The 15,060-nt window shown below is 45.0% G+C and overlaps 1 protein-coding gene across 6 annotated transcripts in view; it reads left to right on the top strand.

Annotated features, from left to right (window-relative positions):
- ADAMTS17 (ADAM metallopeptidase with thrombospondin type 1 motif 17) overlaps window positions 1-15,060 on the top strand; it is a 158,382-nt gene that overhangs the window by 58,324 nt on the left and 84,998 nt on the right. The window lies entirely within an intron of this gene.

The raw sequence follows: 15,060 nt of genomic DNA, 5'->3' as shown, positions 1-15,060 counted from the left end.
TAAATGTAGCACTTTGATACATAACCTAATTTTCAGGAGCCTTATGTAAATACCCATTTTAGCACACAGAAATCTTTCTAGCTGTTCTTTCCCTGTTTTCAGCTCTCTGTTCAGCTTCTGAGTAGCACAAAGAGGCTTCAATCTCTTAAATGATTGACAGTAATAGAGACAAATTCTGATTTTCTTTACTGTGTAGAGTAGGTCCACAAAACCAACATGAGCCTCAAAATCTTTGAACTTGCTAAGTTTTTTCTGAAGTTCAGGTGTCTGTGTCAAGGACTTTAATAGTTAAATAGTTTGGTAATGGTTTCGTCTCTGCATGTGAAGTAATCTGCTGTGACTGAAATGGTAAACATCAGTATTTTGGAAATGCCCTTAAGCAGAATTATTTGATCAACAGAAAGAATTCTTATAACTTGATTTATCAGCTCAATCACACCTAAGTAAGACACTTTGAACACACTGGAAAAAGCAGGAAAGAACATGACAAGTCCTAGTCAGACAGCAATTTGCAGAATGAGATTACTGGGTACTTTCTGCAGGTGACTTTGGAGACTCTTTAAAGCTTATAAATATCCCATGGGCAGAAGAAAACAGAATTGACTGGAAGAGTCAGCTGCATGCTCTTAGTGCAGACAATAACCAAAGGTCAGCTCCACGTTCCCTGCTCTCCAGGCCCAGTGTCACTGCTCTTACTCATAACACTGATGAGCTTTTCCCCTTTCCATTGCCGTCCCTCTGGTTGCAGTGTCACAGTTATGCTGTGGAAGGTACAGAATTAGGCCAGGAACAAAGTTAAACAGGGGGCAGGACTGTGCCTGAGGGGTTTTCAAGCACTCTTTCCTTCAGCCTCTCTGGATGTAAGGTGGGAAATCCCAGCTTTGTTCCTGCAGTAAGAAGTTGTGCCTGAGGTTTTTCTGCACCCTTCCTGCAGCTCATGGGTCTGGTGTATCTTCCCTTCCTGCAGTAAGAAGTATTTCACAGCTAAGTCAGAGCCAATGGAGCGTGTTCAGGTTCTGGCCAATCTCATTCCATGACAAATAATTACTTTATGGCAATGTATTTCAAAGTTGCATGGAGGATATTTAGGTTACCTACCAAAAATGAATCTCCTGTTCACCCTCCAGTGACACCAAAGGCAGCTGAGCCAAACCGAGGGTGGTTTCAGCAGAAATGAAGGACATTTGGTTTTGGTTTTATTTAGATTACATGCCAAGATGTTAAACTGAGCCTAAACTTAATAACAAATTAACCTGTGGGTAATGCTAAGGGAAATTCAGCACTCATCTTTGGATGGGCCAAGAGCAAGAGGGAAAAATACTTGAGCTGCAGAAAATCCAGCTGTGTGAAAGAGTGAGACTGGTCTGCCCTGGTGTTTGCCAAGTTTCTCAGCAGAGCTGACAAGCTTCCTTCTAATAATGCCTTGCAAAAAAATCCCCATCATAAATAGGGGATGTAATGCTTTCAGATACAGCTCTCCATCTGTGCAGAAAATTGCCAACTCCATTTGCTTCTCTGAGGGCAGTTTTGGTGGTAAGACCATAATGTCTTTCCTCTGCTGGTTTTCTTTCTTTGCCTTCATCTTGGAAAACTATTTCAGGAGTACTGGAGGGTGTGGGGCCAGTAAGGCCCAGTTTAGGGACCCAAGGAATGGGGGTAATGTGGCTCTGGGAGGGCACAGGAGCCAGGAGGGCTCCAGCTGCAGGTTGTGGAAGCTGTTGGGAGGATTCTGCTGCCACAAGGGTTTGGGGACATGTTCCAGGTTATCTCACTCCACAAGGAGCTGCAATTGTCTGTCACACATTGGGGCAAACCCTTCTGCCCCCTCTGCCTTGCACCAGCAGCCTAATCAACCCCAGCACTGCCAAATCAAAACAGAGTGGGGGAAATGCCATGCCTGCCACCCCCCAACCTGAGCAGCAAAATCATCCCTCTGTCACCCACCAGTGGCCTGGCTGCTCATTTCAACCTCTGACCAGCTCTCTGGTGCTTCTGGAGGCCAACAGCAATCTTTTCATTGACCATTTCCATTGACCATTTCCACCTTACAGGTGTCAGGCCTTCTTCTGGTGTTGACCTGCAGTAAGATGCTCTGAGCAGTCCTGTTTCAGCACATCTTGTGCAAATAGAAGAATTCTTTGCAGACTTTAAAGTTTTTGAGTGAAATGTAAGGAAACCCATTGCAGACATGAACACAAAGAAGTTGACATGAACTTTAAAAATGAAAACCAAGGAAAACTAGGTGCAAGTTTCTTAATTTAAAATAAAATCCAATCAAAACCTATATCCATATTGGCAAAAATAGAAATTTTGGAAAGCCATAATTTTGAGCTTTATTGAAGTCTGATTTCCTTATGAGTGTAGAAAAGCTGAGATTTATTATTCTTTCCTTAAGACTAACAAATGTCTGTGGAGATCACAAGCCCAATTTGGCATTCACAGATAGTTTCTGATGTGGACTTTGGAAAAAGTGAATGGATTACTAATTGATGTGTCAGATTCCTAATCTGCCACTAATGTCATTTGGACTGACTGCAAAAAACACTATTCCGGACAGCTGCACTGTGAAAACATGGAGGCACCATTAAATAGGTCCATTAGGATGAAATAGGTCCTATGAAAGTTGCAGGATGGGAGTTCATCTTCAGGTTTAACCTGTGGAGTTGTTGCTTGATGATGGGGTGAGGGACATGACTTTTGTATTTAAATCCAAGTCTGTACTGATAGTTTTGGTCCATGGACACAAATGGATGTTCCATCTGTACTTAGATACAATTTTTTCTCCAAAGGATCCAGGAGAAGAGTCTTGCTGTTACAAAAAGGTAACAGGCAGAGAGCCTAGTGAATGTGTATTGAGGCTACAAATCATAAACTTCTTCCCACACAAGACAGGACCCTCAGCAAGCCTTGTTCCTTCAGTCAGCTGGGTCAGCAGCGGATGTCTTCTAAAACAGCACACTGGAGCGTAACCAGGGTTTGTTGGATTTCATCCAGGGTTTGCTGGGTGGGGTCCTGACCTAGACAGAAGGGAAGACCCATAGATCACAGTGGTCACTGAAGTCTTAAAATGTACCAGCCTGAGGTCTTCATATTATAAAGATAATATGAACACTGAGCATTTCTGACTCGCATCTTTCCTCAGCATTGCAGGGCAAGTCCATCAGTAAAAGCCTAAAAGTGCCCTACTTTTGTCACCAGGATCCTGACTGGTGCCTCCCTCCTGCTCCACCTCCATGAACTGCTCCAGTGTGAGGCTGATCTGGGATTCACACCCCAAAGACCACCCTGAACAACCGACTTGGAGAAAAATACACTTCCCCCCCTCCTACTTCACTCTTTGCCTACAGCAGTGACTTTGTTACCATTTTTAAGTCCTTCTCCAAAGAAAAAGTCAAATAAGTTTTTGGAAACAAAAGCTGGGATTCATCTGTGTATCCGTTATCCCGAGCGGAGCGGGGTGGGCTGCAGCCAGGGGTTTTTCAGGACAACAATGCCAGCTTTGTTGCCATTGCTGTTTCTTTCAACAGCCTCAGCTTTCCTGTTGTGGGATGGGGGCAGGCTTGGGTGAGGAGGGAAGATTCCCATTCATGAGCCAGAGGAACCTGGCACTGCCTGGATGGGGAGAGAATAGCCCGAGGTGGTGTGGCTGGGAGCCACGCTGGGGCAGATGCCCTTAGGAAAGGGGATTAAAATCAACTGACAATAAGCAAGGAGCTGCTTCTTGCCAACAGCCTGAAACCACATGGCCTCAAACTTGAAGCTGAAACAGATGAGGACAAAAACGAGTCCAAAGGTAAAAGCCCATAATGCACAAACCAAACAGCTCAGGGCTTGGAATCAGACAAAGAGAAGGGTTTGGAACCGGCAGGTTTCTCTCCAGTGTGCTTATTTGCTTTAGATGTGAGGTATTGATAGCTGTAGCTTGGTTAAAATGACTTCAGGGTGCATAATTCTTTGCTGCCTTTGTGGTGTGTCTCAAACATCCAGGTGTTGCAGGTGAGGGAGAAGCACTCTGGATGTTGCCTCTGTGGCCTGGTATTTGTGCTGATGGACTTGTGAATAACACTGGCCTCCCTGATCTGTGTAGTTCTGCACCCAGCAAAGAGATTCATGCAGATGTACCAGAATGTGAAAACACTGTGGGCTGAGGAGTGGCCCTGAGCAGATCCCAGAGGTGCAGAGTGATGCCCTATAGCAGTTTACAGCAGCAAACCCAGTCACTGTGGTGCAGCTAGCCAGGATGCTGAGAACCAAGCAGGAAATTGTCCCACTTCTCCCCTGCCCCAAAATTTATAAAAAATTAGTCATAATGCATGTTAAAAATGAAAAGTTTCATGTGGAAGCTGAGGACCACCCCAGTAAATGTGACAGATCTGTGCAGACAGGTAATGCTGCAAAGTGCACACTGTGCTGATGGAAACCTGTTCCTTTTTCTGGATCAGCCTGTCCTGCCATTCCAGTAGAACAGTGCCAGCAGCATTGGAGACAGACAGCCAAACCATGGTGCTGGGGCAAAGGCAGTGCTTCTGGAATCCATGGAGAAATGGAGGGACCTCTGCTGAAAATTCTCTCCTTTTATCCTGGGGTTGTAACATTTAGGTGCATGATGTAGAAGCTGAGAAACTGTTTTGAAAGAAAAAATGCCAACAGCCCTCTGTCTTTTTCAGAGCAGCTCAGTGCAGTCTAACCCTTCAACTGAGGACTCTACCAGTGGAGGCAGCTGAGTGTAGTTTCTGTCCTGGCTGATTTTAAACATTAACCCTATTTAAAAAAAAAAAAATCTCTCACCTGGACTTCTTTTCCTTTTCTGTGTTTCTCTGAGTTAGTCCCACATTTATCAGACAGGTTCTGCCTGACCTGAATTTCTGTGGAACATTTTTCTTTGTTGGTGTTGCAGAAGTACACTGATGTGTCCCCAGGTTACTTCATACCTCCCAAAAGGCATGAAAACCAACGTTAACTTAAGTTGTAGAATCAAACATGCAGAAGCACAAAGTCTCAGTTTCAGGGTTATCCAGACAACTTCAGTTCTAACTCTGCTCCCTCTGTACTGCAAATGAGGTCAGACTTCTATTCACAGGGTAGGATTTCAGCATGTAGTTAAAGACTTTACTTAAACACATGCCTACAGGCATCTTGTTCACTCCTGTGAATTATTATTTTACTATAAGTGAGCTCTTGCAAAGAGGTGCCCATCCTGTGTGTCTGTAGGGTAACTCCAGTTATGGATGGCTCAGGGATGTAGCCTGTGGCTGCCAGGATCTGTCCAGTGGCTGGATAAGCCTCTCCAGTGGCAGTTAGGGTGTAGATGCTGCCTTGTGTTGGGGAGCTGTGCCTTCATAAACCCTGTGTGGCCTTTCTGACCATGCTGTGTGTCAGAACTCCCATCTCTGCATTTGGCGTGGTGGATAATCAAGGTCAGTTGGATCCCAAGGAGCCCTGGAGCCAGGGGCAATCCCATGCAAGCTTCATTCTTGCAAGCTCAGTATTACTGACTTTGCTGCACCAGAACTTCCTGAGTAGCTGGAGAGTTGCATTCAGGCAGTGCCTGCCCAGCTCTTTTCTCCTGGTGCCAGAATCCCCTCTTGAAATCTCCCAGGAGCTCGTAGCTGTTCCAGTATGTTGCAGTCTCAGGAGTACTGGGAGGGACTGGCTGCTGTGCAGACATACCCTGGGGCTGGCCAGAAATGCTGGCAGCAGTCCGTACCCACCCTGGAGTTGCTAATTTTATTTTCTGCCATTTGTGTTGTAAATCTGTTGAGGAATGTCTCTCTCTCCGTGTTCCCAGGCTCCCTTTTCGTGCTCCCCTCCTCCCAGGTTTCATTCTTCTTCCACAGATAATTGCAAGCACATTTTCACAGTTAAGTTGCCCTTCTCTGTAGAGCTCCAAAGGACATAATGGAACACTGCCTATTTCATCATATGTGCTTGTACCTCACAATGGTGTGATCTAAGCAAAGCACTTATTTAATAACAGGTTCTGGTTCAGAGAAAGAAGAGGTATATCCTAAAATTTCAGGAGATGCTTCTTCCACTTCTGGTAACACACTGAGGGGTCTGTTTTAGATAAAACAAATCATTATGATGTACCTTAGTAGCTTAATAATAACTTTCTGAAAAGCATATCCTAATTTAGTAAAAAAGAAGCAGAGATCAAAGACAGGTTTACATATATTTTTTTTTTTTTTTAAATCAGTGGGGACTTCTGCCAGCATGGATGATTTTGATTTGACCTGGGGAGGAGGTAGTGGTGGAGCAGCACTACACAGAAAGTGTGTTGGCCCACTGTAAGGCAGTCCAGGACACCTAAGTTAATTTGAGTCCCAGAAACAGAAGCTCCCTGTGGTATTGACCTTGTCTGGGCAGGTTGTTTTTGCAATGGCAGTGGGATCATGCAGAGAAAATTTTTTTAAAAAAGAAAATAACATACAAAAATCACACAGAGAAAAAGAATATTGGGGAGGAGAAATGGAGAGGTTTGGTAGTAATGTGCTCTGGATAGGCCTCAGTTGGAGTGTGTTTTTTAGTTTTATGTAAAGCTGCAAGATATTTCTAGGTGCATTTACTGAACCTGCTAATCCTGGCACCGTGGCAGGGTACCTTTCCTCTGTCATGATTATCTGTTTCACCTTTGTACCATCCAAATTTGATAGTTTATTTACAGTACTGGAATGTAATAACATTGGAACTGGGCGTGGGAATCTCCACGTCCCGTTGCTTTCTGTACCCTTGTGGCAAACATTAGTTCTGGGCAAGGGTTTATTGCTGCTTTGTGAAGGATCTCTGTGTAATCCCTAGGGAAGCAACATTCCCTTGCAGTCCCTCTAATTTCTTTGTTTTTGAGCATCTTGTACAGCTTTACTTAACATAATAAAACTGCACCGAACAGGCGAACGACAGCCATTTAGAAACACAATTTTTGTTTAATCAATAGCTTTGTAGCTTTGCCAGCTCTGCCTTTCTTTTTGAAGGCTTACTCTGCTGAGTAAGCCACGGCTGTGTTAAGTAGCTGGGCCGTAATGATTTGGCAAACCTTGCATCTGCTTCCTGCCATGAGGGTTCTGGTTTCATACTCCACTGGCTTTGCTGGCAGCAGCCTGGTGCACCCAGTGACCCAAAACATGGGGACAGTACAAGTCCCCATTGTGCAGCCTCCCACTGCACACCAGCACAGGAAATATTAGGTTTGTAAGTGCCATTTACCAAATAATAATTTGTTTTTATACAAGGGCAGTGATCTAGATGAAATATTTACTTTTCCACTAGCTGTTGGGTTCCAATAGCCTGTAACCCGTGCTGTCTGCCTGGCCTGCTGAGTTCAACAGGTTCCAGGTGAAAATGACTTCCCGAGCTGGGGAAGGTGATAAATCCCAGGCTGTCACTTGGAAAAGCCTTTGGTAGTAAGTCAGCAGCAGCAATGCCAGTGGAAATGTTGTTGCCTCTAAAAATGTGGTTCCCTTTAGCTGTTACATCAGTGGAAGGCTGTGCTGGGGTGGAACAGGGTTGGCTGCCTCTTGGCCAACAGTTGTGTTGGGAAATAAAATTCAGCAAAAAAGTTTACTGGAGAAATGAAGTAAACAGGCCTGCTTTGTTCTCAGTGATCCCTTTCCATTTGCAAAATCCTGCCTACATCAGATGCCAGGCTTGTTTCCATTGCTGGATCCAACCCAGCAGGGAGTTTGTTGTCTACATCTTTATTTGAACCCCAGTTTACATAAAAAAGGGGAGAATAGCCCACAGTTTTCTGCTTTTGTTTTTGCTTAGGTAAAACAAAGCAAAGCAAAAGGAATCTGATCATAATGATTTGCTCTCAGTTGCTTGAAAAGTTTCCTTCCTGCTGGGCTCTAATTAGCTCAGGGTATTAGAAATGAATATTTTTCACTGTACCTTCTTTCTGTGCTCCAAAGCCCATTGGGACACTCATGGACCACATTTTATCCACATTTGGGGCAGTTTGACCTCTCAGAAGTTTCTCATGTCCACTCTCTGGTAGCTGTTTCTCACCTGCCAGTGACAGTCCAAATCCTGCCTGGCTCTTCCTGCTCTCTGCTGGGCTCCTTTCCTCCCACCCTGCTGTTTGCCAGCATCACTCCAGAGACAGCTAATGAAGTGACAGCTTTCTAACCTAGCTTTTAAATACTCATTTTAATTGCACACAGTAAAACTAGGCTGCAGGATAAAGAAATGCTCCCTAGAAACAGTTCGTGCTGCTTGGTTCAGGTAGTTTCTGTACTTAGGGAAAGTGTCTTTCCTTCCCAGGAAAAGCACAGCTTCCTTTCTTCCTCCTGAAAACACAACCAGCAGCACTTTTCAATGGGTGAATTCTTTCCTGTCTGGTTCCTCCTTTATCTGAAGTAAAGCTGCTTGCTGTGTAATGTGGGGTAGATTTAGTCCAAGAACACAGAACACTTCCCTACTATCCATCATGAGTCACCATGGTCAGAAGTGGTCAAATTTTGATAAAAGTGCAGATTGCCTGCATTTAGTAGCTTTAAAGAAATGCTGCAATCTGGATTTTCCCACAGGAGCATTATAATGACTTTGCCATCAGCTTTCCTGCCTGTGTGCACAAGCATCACTTCCCATCTCCTCATTTAAAGTATCACCTCCACTGTGTATTTATTTTACCTCTCTCTCCTGTATTTCACTGCTATTGACACATTTCCAGTACTAATTCAGATATGATTCTGAGGGCTTTCTCCAGTCAAAGAAAAAGCCAATTTGTTTGCTTAGGAAAATATATTAATATTTTCTTTTTATATATTATGTACTACCTTCCATACCTGCAGCTCCTTCTGAGCTGTTTATGGTGTGTGTTGAAGTAACTTCACCAGGTTTGCCAAATGTGTGATTGCAGGAGCTCCTCTGAGCTCAATGAACAGAACAGCATGAGAAAAGCTCATACACAGCTCCAGAAAGCTGTCACCGGTTAAATGACACACACCCTGCACCTCTGATCAGCTAGAGACCCTCTAAAACAGCCTCTTCTCATGAAAATAACAGACTTTTTTTGTTTCTCTGTAATTTGTCTTCACATTACCATGTTCCAGCCAAAGTTACTCAAAGCAAGAGTGTCTTTTCAAGTCACTTTTTGCTTTTCTCATGTCACTTCCTTGACAATATGGAAGCAAAGTAGACTTGATTAGCCCTGAGGTTTGTAGGCAGCCAGGCACACCCACTACCCAAAGAATTTCACTTCAGTATTGGTCTGAACATATCATTGCCAAATTGCTTTGACACCAAGCCATAATTTGCAACATTCCTGTTAGATATCGAGTCTCTCCCTGCTGATAAAATGAGTGAAACTGAGATAACTTGCTGAACTTCTACAATCATTTACAAACGGCCAAGGCCAGGTGGTTCTGGTATTATAAATTATTTTACCAGCTGAACCATTATGAAAAATCCCAGGAGTTTAGGGAGCTGGTGTATGGGAGTGCCACTATTGGAAACAAAATTTTAGAATTGAATCATGTGTTTCCTGTGCAGCTTTTTTGCTAGTCAGTTCTGGTGGGTTTTTCTCATTTTTGGAAGCAAAAGCAAGCCCAGGGGTTTGTTGCTGTCCACTGCAGTCACCCGTTGTGTTGGTGGATCAGTGCAAGAGGGTCACATAAGGATGGATTTCTTCTTGCACTGAGTCTGCAAGCCCACAGTGACTGACAATGTGGACCAAGAAAGAGGATGAAAAATATTTCTGTGAGAAGGACTTCTGCTGCTCTGAGAGCCATAAAACACATACCCACTGCCTTGTCTGGGGACGGCAAAACACTTGATGCTGGTAGAATTTATATAATGCATTTACTTCACACCTTCTTGTCTTTTGATACTGACCATCTCCTCCTTCCCACCTCCGGGGATGGAGAATTCATCTCCCAGTGTGGGGCAGGCAGCCAGCATTCCTGACTCCTACAGTGCATTGCCCAGGCTGTCCCACTTCCCCAGCCCTCGCCTGGGGGTGGCTTCCTGATGGGACAAAGTGTGGGACATCTGGGTTACTCGTGTTGCACGTATTTATTTGGCAAATATTCCCCACCATCTCTCCCCTCTCCTTGCTTTTCTTTGAAGGGTGTCTTGTGTTGCAGCTCTGCATTCAGGTTTGGCACTCGGTCATTTAGTGCAGTTGACTGGAGGCTTTCAGTGGTTTCACAGGAGTTTTGGAAAAGTGATTGCACACAGAGCTTCCCCTGGGGTTTCTGACACTCTGAGTGACAGGGCTGTCAGTGCTCACTGAGCTTTTGTCTCTCTTCCCTCGTGGGTGGGAAATCCCACCCAGCTATCCGGGGTTTGGTCTTTTTTCCACCCTACAATTTATATTCCCTTTTCATCTTCTGAGGAAATGCATGTCACATTTTCGGGAGGACTCGTTCTCACCCACTTCAGGCGGTGCTGAAAGCAAACAGCTTGTTACCCTTCAGCTTGTTCCTTCTGCTGTGCCCCAGGGTGCTTTCCAGAAACAAGGAGCTGCAGATGGAGCACAGCAGCCTCTGTGCAATGAGCAGTCCTCCTCTGCCCACCACTGGTTCATTCATAGTCATTGTGCTCCTTCTGCAACAGTTCTCTGTGTTCTGAAACCAGATTGAAGCGAGTGAGAAAGAAAGAATTTTTTATGTCCAAGAAGTTGATTTAATCGCTTGGAGGGCAAGGAAACAGCTTAGTGCAAACATTTTCATGGAGGCATCCTCAGATCAATTTATTCTTACTTTAGGGTCACAGCTCAGCTGTGATCATGACAAACAGCCAGTGTGAGACAAGTGATTCCCGTAGAGAGTCACTGATCCATGTTGTACAGTGAGTGCTCTTGGATATATTTATATTCAGCTCCTCAACAGGGATTGACCGAAGGAATTAAAACAACCCTTGACTCCTACTGATGCTGTTGTGTCAGAAATCTGCTGTGTGTTGTTGGCAGGTATGAAAGAATGTGTGAGGGTGTAGAAATGCTCTGCATGTGGTTGGATGCCTGCATGGAGATGGGATAGTGCTTTAAGGAAGGAGGAAAGATTCATGTAAGGTGCTAAATGGATCTTGGAAAGGAGGGAGTATTGACATCAGAAGGGTGTTTTCCAGAGGTAATGCTACCTCTTCACTGCTGAGTTTCTGCCAAATTTATTTGTATATATATTCAGCATTTTGTAGAACTTTGGAGCACTTCTTTTTCTGCCCCTGTTGCCTCAGAACCTGACAGCTCTTAGAAGAAACTGTGAAGCTTTTTTCAGGAAAAGGTTGATGCAGGGGCCACATCCTAGAAATCAGAAACAGTGGAGGGAGGGCCTTGGAATGGTGGATGTTCAGTTGCTTTGCATCTGGATTCCTTCATCTCACCAAAGGTGCTGGAATGCATCAGGCAGTGCCTGTCCTGCTGTGAATCACCCACTGTGAAACAGCAAGGGCTGCTCAGAGAGAATCCCATTAGCAAATGTCTGCTGGAGAAAGGAGTCAATGATGTGAGCATGGGATGCTGCTGGGGAGAGGATCCTATGATTCACCCTATTCTTCATGGCCTTGCTCAGGCTTCAGTCAAACCATGTAGAGGTCTGGTGTTTATAGCAGTGAGCTTTTGAGTGCAAGGCCACAGTGGGTATCCCTGCTATGTCACTCATGTGCTGTCTGTCCCTTCCATGTCATTCTCATGTGCTTTCTGTCCCTGCCATGTCTGTCTCATGTGTTTTCTGTCCCTGCCATGTCACTCTCATGTGCTCTCTGTCCCATGCAGCACAAGCTCAAACTTTGCTGCCTTCCAGATTCCAAGGCAAAAGAGCTAATTCTTTTTAAATGAAAACCATATCATAAAGGGCTGGATCTGTCATGCAGCTGAATAAACCACAGCTTTCCACACTGTTATTCACCATAGGCGTTCGTGTGTTCTCACTCGCTGTTGTTGACTTCTTGGCTGCTTGATGAGTAGATAACCATATAAAATATCTGGTTACTTCATTATTGGAGGGTGACATAAACTTGGTTATGAAAACAAGAGTCCAGTAGTCATGGCTCCCTTTAAATGTTGACTTTCCTGATGAAAAAAGCCCCAAAAGTACAGCACCCATCCTGAACACCCCTGTTCTAGATAACACTGTGTACACAATGACCAGCCTCAGTTACTTCAAATGCTTTAAGTAGGATCATCTCCCTCTCTTCACCGCTGCTCCCCGAAGTGTTCCTGGCAGTTTCTGGAATAGTCAAAGCATATTTAAGAAATGGTGTTTACATGTTTGAAAAGAAGTGGGTGAAAAAGCCTGCTTTCCATTAAGCCAATGGCCTCAGTGGCTGGTGGTTTTGTAGGAAGATTGCATAAGATGTTTCCTTGCCTCCTCACTCAGTGAGAGCTCAGCTCACCTCAGCATTTTAACAGGATTTTTAGTTTGTCCAAGCCTCCCTTGGCCTCATCTGACATCTCTGTCTGTCTCTGCTTCTCTTAGAGGCATCACCTTCCTGGGTCACCCTCTGAAAGTTACTGTTCTCACTTTGCCCTGCAGCTCCTATTACACTGCCAGCTCAAATGAGCACCCCTGCTTCACTCCTTCCTCTGTTAAGCCTTTATTCTCAACTGGATGGAAACCTCATAACTTGCAAGGAGATCAGCATTTTATATTGAAATGTTAAACATGTTGAACCAGTTCAGAAGTAGGCATCTTTCCAGTGATGCAGCTTCAATTTCAAATGTTAATAAAAATTCCTAACATGGAACTCAATTTGGGAGTGGACAGCTCACAGGCTGGATGGTGTGGGGTGCTGTCTCCCACTCCTGGTTCAAACCCAGCCCAAGGCAGGAGCTGCTGAGAGCTGTTGGTGTGCATCCTCTGCTTAGTGATCTGTTTGGATTTGAGTTTAATGGCCTTGTTTAATGTTCTCAGCTGCCAGCCACACACCCTGTGTAACCTCCTTCCGTGTCAGCATCTTCCTTTGTGGCTGACATTGGATGCACTGCAGAGATGGGATTCCCTTCTCAAACCTTCACTGACACCTGATAGGAGGTGGGAAGGGAAGGAATTTTGTACTTCATATGGAAAAACAGATGGCGTTTGTGCATGTCTAAATAGCTGTCCTCCTGTGGGGCACTGTCAGACTGCCCACTCTGACATGCCACAGCAGGTAAATTACAGCTCCCCCTCCCCTCTCCCACTCTGTGAGGATGTTGTTCAGTCTGCCCTCCTTTTGCATTTATTTTTCTCCAGTGGGCTTTAGAAAGAAATCTTGTGCTTAGTCCTGGCTCTGCATTTCATGCTGGATTACTTGTGGGTGAGTCATGGCAAGCTGGGTCACAGGGAATGACTTCTCTCATATTCTCTTCTGAGAAGTTCAGTGGTGATATGCAAGGCTGGTGCTGCCTAGCTCATAGCAGTGTTCCCTTGCAGAAACAAAGCCTTCAGGAGAACATCTGCAGGGCAAGGCACGTTACAGGTAGAGAAAACATGCTGCACAGCAATCAAGCAGCCAAAAATGTAAAAACCTTCGTGGTCCCACTGAACTTTTCACTTGGAGCATGAGATATCTCTGCCTTCTCTGTCCCCCCTGTGTTTGGGATACAGCTGTTGTGGGCTCTTTGCTCAATTCCCTGAGGCCACGTTGGTCTGCAGGGCTGGCCCCAAGGAGCTCTTCCTATGTAATGTGTTCCTGAGCTTACACAGTTACAGCTCTTGGTGAGTTGGTTCTTTGGAAAGGCTCCTTTGGATTTCTGTCTGTGGGAGTGAGAGACAGCCTGCTGTCCTCATTTCCTTCTTGGCAGCTGGACTTCCTCCCTGCCCTTTGGAGAAGTGGTGGCTGAGGTAAGTGCAGTTGTGTGGAGAGCAATCAATTGTTTGTCATGCATGTTTAATAAGCAGCTGGGGTGACAGCCAGGACACCTTGGGTAGCCTTGATAGCCATGAGTTTGTAAAGTGATCCAGCGTTTGACTCACGCTGAGTTATTTGCAGGCAAATGGAACAGTTTGACTTTCAGAGGGAGGTGATAGAGGTGGTCTTACTTCGTGGCATTTCCCTACCTGTGTGTCCTTTTTTTAGGCTTCCCTTCTTTGTATTTCTTTCTTTCAGTTGCTACCCTTTTTCTGAAGAAAAGTGCTGCTGCTGCTGGTATTTTCTGTCAAACTTGCCTCTTGTCCCAACTTCATGTCTCTCCCTGCTGAGGGAGAGTGAATGATAACAGTCCTGGGGATTTGTCCAGTGATCTCTTATCAGCCAGAGCTGCAGCTGTTGAAAAGATTTTTCAAGCATCTCCTAAATCACTTTCTCCCAGTCCTCTCACTCAGATTTGGGTTTTTTATTGAGGGTCATAGTGGTTCTGGTGAAGATTGTGTACGTGACCTCAAGAACATTGAGGTGCAGCAGTGCACTGGATGCAGTAAGAGGCTTTCCACAGGCTTTGGTGCACTTTGGCTCAGGCTTGTAAAGAAAAACAGGAAACACTGGAAAACACAGCAAGGGTAAACAGAGCAGTTTAGTTACATTAACTGTCTAGAGGAGAAACTCCACGATTTACCCAAACAAACAAAGCAAGTGCATTCGTTCAGCATTGCTGTGGGAAAACAGAGGGCTGATAATTGAGTTTAGCTTAAAAGAATTACACAAGAAATTGGCCAGCTCAGGCCCAGAGTGTAATTCTGGCATCCTGACCCAGTTCTGATTGCTGCACAGGCTTCAGGGAGGCCAGAGCTCCCAGAGACTGCATGCTATTTTTTATTCATAGCAGTGCTACTTTAAAGCCTTGCTCTCCAAAAAAACTGCATCAAAGAGATCTGTTGTCGCTGCCTCCCTCTGACTCCTGATCAGATTTGCCTTGCTGTGATTATGTTAACAGTCAGGGCTCACACTGGTCAGTCAGCTTGTTTCTGGCCCTCACACATGATGAGCCACAGTAAATGTGCTGCAGGACTCCTCCAGTGAGGCCGTGGTGTCTTTGACTGGTAAGCAATGCATTATTTATATTAGGAAAGAAGCTGGAGTGTGAAACCAGAGTCCCAGGGTGCCTACTCTGAGTAAACATTGAATGAGAGGAGTTGAGGAGCTGACAGTCTGAGCTGCCCTTGCTTGCCTTTGTGGAATCTCATTGTCTTCAGGAGGAGAATG

The sequence above is a fragment of the Passer domesticus genome, chromosome 14 (assembly GCF_036417665.1).
Source record: "Passer domesticus isolate bPasDom1 chromosome 14, bPasDom1.hap1, whole genome shotgun sequence".
In the NCBI taxonomy this organism is placed as follows: Eukaryota; Metazoa; Chordata; class Aves; order Passeriformes; family Passeridae; genus Passer; species Passer domesticus.
This window is presented reverse-complemented; position numbering and strand designations above follow the sequence as displayed.